Raw genomic sequence first — 5,430 nt, forward strand, 5'->3', positions numbered from 1 at the left:
TCATAGCTGCACATCCTTCTAGTTGCTGCATATGGGACTCGGCCTCAGCAGGGCCAGAGAAGCAGTGCGTAGGTGCGCGCCCGGGATCCGAACCCCGGGCCGCCAGCAGCTGAGCGCGCACACTTAACTGCTAAGCCACCGGGCGGCCTTACCTGCACCTGTCTTGCAGGTCTGCGGCGAATACATTCATTCATCCACGCACTGTCTCTCGCTGGGTAGTTCTCAGCATGGAACTACCCTGATCAAGAACATTCAATGCGGCGCACGCTCCGGGTTCACAGGTTCGGATCTTGGGCTCACGAAGAACCATTTGTCAAGCCACTCTTTGGTGGTGTCCCATATAAAGTAGAGGAAGATGGGCAGGATGTTAGCCCAGGGCCAGTCTTCCTCAGCAAAAAAAAAGAGGAGGATGGGCAACGGATGTTAGCTTAGGGCTAATCTTAGAAAGGAAGGAAGGAGGGAGGGAGGGAGGGAGGGGGAGAGAGAGAGAGAGAAAGAAAGAAAGAAAGAAAGCCTCTAAAAGAACATTCAATGACTCCCACCGACTAGACTCCTAAGTGCACAGACTGCATTCAGACCCCTCTCCTGACTTCAGTCTCATGCCAGCACTATTATGCACACTATTATACATCTTGCCACCGGCCATGCTATCTCATACCTCTAGGCCTCTGTAAATGCTGCCTTCCATCTTGGAATGCCTCTTTTCTCAATCTTTTTCACCTGGCAAAAGCATTATTTATCTCTATCAGCCAAAACTCTGGAGCCAAAAAAAAAAAATCCAACTCATATAAGCTTCAGCAAAAAAGAGAAAAGCTCTAGAAGTAGTGTCAGCTTCAGTCATGGCTGGATCAAGGACCAAATGTCAGCCTCAGGAATCCGATGTTCTGATGTTTTCTGTTTCAGGGCTTGGAGGAAAGGGCTTCTAGCAATAGGTGCCTACGTTTTGCCACCTGTGTTTCTAAGGATAAATGTGTCTGCCTGGGTGTGGACATGGACGTGGGTGTGACGATGTCTGAGGGTCTTTATGGGGTGGGTACCTGTGAGTGGGGCCCATGTAATTGATTGCCTCGTCTCTGTGGGTGTTTCTGTCTTTGTTTATGAGCGTATGTGGATGTCTGTTTGCAGGGGATTCACTGTGACTTTGGTCCTTTGGATTCAGAATATCCCCTTCAGAGAGGGTGAGTGACAGTGGGGGTGAGGATCACTGGGATTTCCCAGGACCCACATGGGGCCCATGAGATGCCCCTCAGGGATGGGATCCAGGGAAGCTGGGACTTAGGGAGGGTGTCAGAGAAGGGAGGCCAAGAAAGAAAGGGGGGGCATTTGCTGCAGGCCCACTGCACGCCAGGCTAAGGGAGGTGGGACTGACTCATATGCTCCCTCCAGCAGGCCAGGGTGGCCAGACTCCATTGAATTGATGAAGATACTGAGGTTCCAAGAGGCCCAAATCTCTACTTCATACTCTGGGTATGGGACTTATGAGTCCAGGTGTCACAGCACCCCAACAAGGGGAACCATGGGCAACTCACCAAATCCCGGCCCCAGGAGCTCCACATCATCCCTCTGCAGCCTCCACTGCAGAAAAGGCAGCTCCATCCTCCAGGTGCTTATCCACAAACTCTGGAGTTGGCCTTGACTCCTCTCTTGCCCCACACTTGATCTGTCACCTTGCCAGCGGAACCGCACTCCCACCTGGCTTCACAGCCTCCACCCAGTCCAGCTTCCATCATCTCTCGCCTGCAGTCCCCTCCTCCCTGGCCTCCTGTGGCTTCCATCCCCCATCCCCTACCCCGTCCGCCACAGTCTGTTTTCCCTTGAGCACCTTGATGGTGCCTGTTAACACTTGAGCCATGTCCTTCCTCTGCTCACAACCATCCATGGCTCCCACTTCATGCAGAGCAAATGCCAAAGTCTTCTCTTGGTCCGTGTACTTCGTCCTTCATTATTTGCTGAACATCTCTGTCTACATTGGACGTTCCTCACTCTGTTCTACATTGGATGTGCCATGTTACCCATTGTACACTGGACATTCCTCATTTTCTATGCTCTACTGGGCAGATCCACAATCTGTGTCCTACACTGGGTATTCCATGTTCCCCGATCCTCAGTGGATCCTCAGTGGATGCTCTCTACGTCTTTCTACACTAACACCCCACATTCTCTGACTACACTGAGGTCCACACTCTCATGCCACACTGATGGTTCCACGATCTCTATTTATGGTGCTCTCGAAAACGCAGATCTCAGATCTCCAACTTCCATCACCATGTCTGTGCCCAGGCCATGCTTCTCACAGTGCTTCTAACCAATGACCGAGCTCCTGGGAGACTCAGGGCCCTTCTGACGGTGACATGGGGCCTGGCTGACGTCACCATGTTGTCCTTAGAAAGACTGGTGGTAAGACACTCCCACACAACCCTCCCTGCTTCTTCCCCAAACAGCCAGCAGGAGCAGAGCTGGGGTCTGGACCCAGAGGTGTTTCTAGGAGCCGGGAGCCTGCCCACTGTCCCCTTATGGCCCAGGGACACCCCAAGCTGTACATGAATAATCACACACACACACACACACACACATCTGACCTGTGACACTGCCCTTTCTGCATCCCCAGGCTCAGAGCCAGAAAACATGGGGTGGAGCCCCTAGAAGCCAAGATGGGTTTTATTTATTTATTACTATTTCTATTTTATTTTTACGTTTTGAGTGGGAAGCACAGAATCCAAAGCACACCATTGGGCGCCACCTGATGGCAGATGGTGAAAGTTCAGCCTCCCAGGAATGGGGACACAGAGCCACACCCACCGGCCCTGGGGGACTCCAGCCTTTGAAAACAGCCCACATTTTTATGAGCCCCACACTTAGCTTAGCCTGTGGGCACTGACTTCAGGGACTGGTGCATCTTCCTGTTCCCCATGAGGGTGAGATCGAGAGGCTGAGAAGGGGCCCTCTCTGGCCGTGCCTGTTTCCCCCAGGGGTCCTGTGTCTGGTTGTGTGGGGAGCTGTGACTGCAACACTGTGGGGACCACCAGGTAGGTAGTTCATCCACCCCATGTGAATGGCCAGGGTCCTTGTGACCTGAGCAAGATCCCCAGAAGGGTAACCAGGCGGAGAATTCGCACCCTCCCTGTGACCACGGTGCCCACAGCGATGGGGCTACTGGGGGTAGCAAGGGCTGTGTGCACGGCCAGATCCCCAGAGTCCACTGTCATAGGCTGCAGTGGGGACAGCGGCTCACCCCTCCTCTGAGGGTGAGTGGGGACAGAAGGGAGCAGGTGGGGAGGATTTAGGACCCGAGTCTGAGTTGGATGAGAGAACCCTCCAGCCTCACTCGGACACTCTACAGAGGCCTTGAGTTCACCCCACACCATGCATTCTCTGCAGACTTCCAAGTGCAAGAGGGGGCTCCCCCATCACCCCCATCCAGGTCAGAGGCTGCAAGATGCCCATGGCACCCTCTTCCCTTTACCCCCACATCAGAGCCATCCAGGGGTCCTGGTGGCTTTATCCCCAAACACACCATGGAGTATCCCTCTACTGCCCCTTGGCCTCCTGTCGCTCTTGCCGCTGGACCTCACCCCACCCCCCTACCACAAAAGCCCAGGGAGGGGGGCTTTATAAACTTTGATCATGCCATGTTCCTCCCCTAGAAACTGGGGCCCCAAAGCCCCAACCTCACTGCGGATGAAGGTGTCGAGGACTGGGAAGATCGTGGAGGGCAAACCCCAGCTTGGGTCTGGCTTGTGGATGGCACTCTACACACGGCCACTTAAAAGAGTGCCCCTACCTCACAAAAAGGTCTGTCACTTTACATATTTGCCCTCTCCCTCTGTCCCTCAAAGGAGTCCACCCAGGGGCCAGCCCTGTGGCATAGCGGTTAAGTGCATGTGCTAGGCTGCAGCAGCCTGGGGTTCGCAGGTTCTGATCCCTGGCGTGCACTGACACACCGCTTATCAAGCCATGCTGTGGCAGCGTCACATATAAAGTAGAGGAAATGGGCACGGATGTTAGCTCAGGGCCAATCTTCCTCACAAAAAAACAAACAAAGGAGTCCACCCAAAGTCTTGGCTGGAGAGGGAGGACTACAGGAGAAGGGGAGGTGCAGAATTCCAGGGAGCGTGACTGATTTTGAAGCCTGTTACGCACACGCTTCATCTCTGTATCCATCATCCAGGGCAGTGTGCGATAACGGTGGAATCAAGACATTGGATTTTAGTGAAAAAGCCCTTCTCTGGAGCGCTGGGGTGACAAGAGGGGACAAGGGTCTTGAAAGTGTTGGTCAAGCTGACTTGCCCACTCCTGGCTGAGCTGGACGAGTCAACTTTGGATCTTGGCAGAGCGACTGGGGGGTGAGGCAAATCCCACAAGGGCTGATGCCAACACTCCCTGTTTTCTACATTCCAGTCCAAATCTGTGATCTCCACTCAACAAACCCTTTGTCTGCTTAGGCTAGCAGTCAGAGCTAGTTTCTCAGCTTGGAGCAGTGCAGAGAGCTTCCTGGAGGAGGGGACATGGAGCTGGGCCTTGGAGGGTAGGAAGCAGTCTAAAAAGGAGATGAGTTGGGGTTTGAGGGAGGTGGTCCAGGAGGAAGGACCAGCATGGCCCTGGCGTTGGAACTGCAAGTATTCTAGGGGGCTCAGGGCCAGGGCCAGGGTGGGAAACAGGGGCAAGGTGGGGTGGGGGCAGCTGAGTCAGGGGCAGATCTGAGTGTTATAAGGATCCCACCGAGACCACCTGGGGGGTGGCTGGACTGAGCATGAGCTCCCTATGACTCCTGAACCCCCAAGTCGGCCCTCACACACAGGACAGGCCCCGTGGTGTGTGTGGGGGAGGAGTTTGTGCCCCCGGAAGTGGGTGGATAAACCCCCAGCTCCCTTCTCCCTCCAGTGGAACGGAATTGCTGGGTCAAGGGATCAAGGGATATGCCCACTTAAAAGACGAACAGTGTAGTGGCTGCTTCTTGCTGGAAGCGATTGCGCCCAGCTTGGGGGCTTCCACCTGAGGCCACCACCGGACACTCCCAGGAGTTGGCGGGTAAATGGCCCAGCTCCTCGCTCCTGAGGTGCAACCACTCTAAGTGCGCACCCTGCGGGGTCCTCCAGGACCCCAGCGGGCTGAGCACCCACTGCCCACGGCGTCAGGTGCCCGTTGGCGCCCCCTGCAGGGCTCCTCCTCTCACGTCGCCACCCCCACCAGCTGTGCTCCCTGGCACCCCACCTGCCCTCGAGTTCCCCTCTCAGGGGCGGATTCTGGAGAGGCCGCTGGGGGAGACCCGGGCGGGGGGTGGCTCTGCGCAGCGACAGAGAGTTTCGTCCACGGACGCCGCGTGTTTTATTGGTGGATGCACGCACAGGAAGAGGGAAAGGAGCCCCTGGCCGTGGATCCGAACCCAGCCTTCCCCCTCCCGGCCCCCACCAGTGGGTCTTCTCTAAGGAC

This window comes from Diceros bicornis, chromosome 20 (assembly GCF_020826845.1).
Source record: "Diceros bicornis minor isolate mBicDic1 chromosome 20, mDicBic1.mat.cur, whole genome shotgun sequence".
Lineage (NCBI taxonomy): Eukaryota > Metazoa > Chordata > Mammalia > Perissodactyla > Rhinocerotidae > Diceros > Diceros bicornis.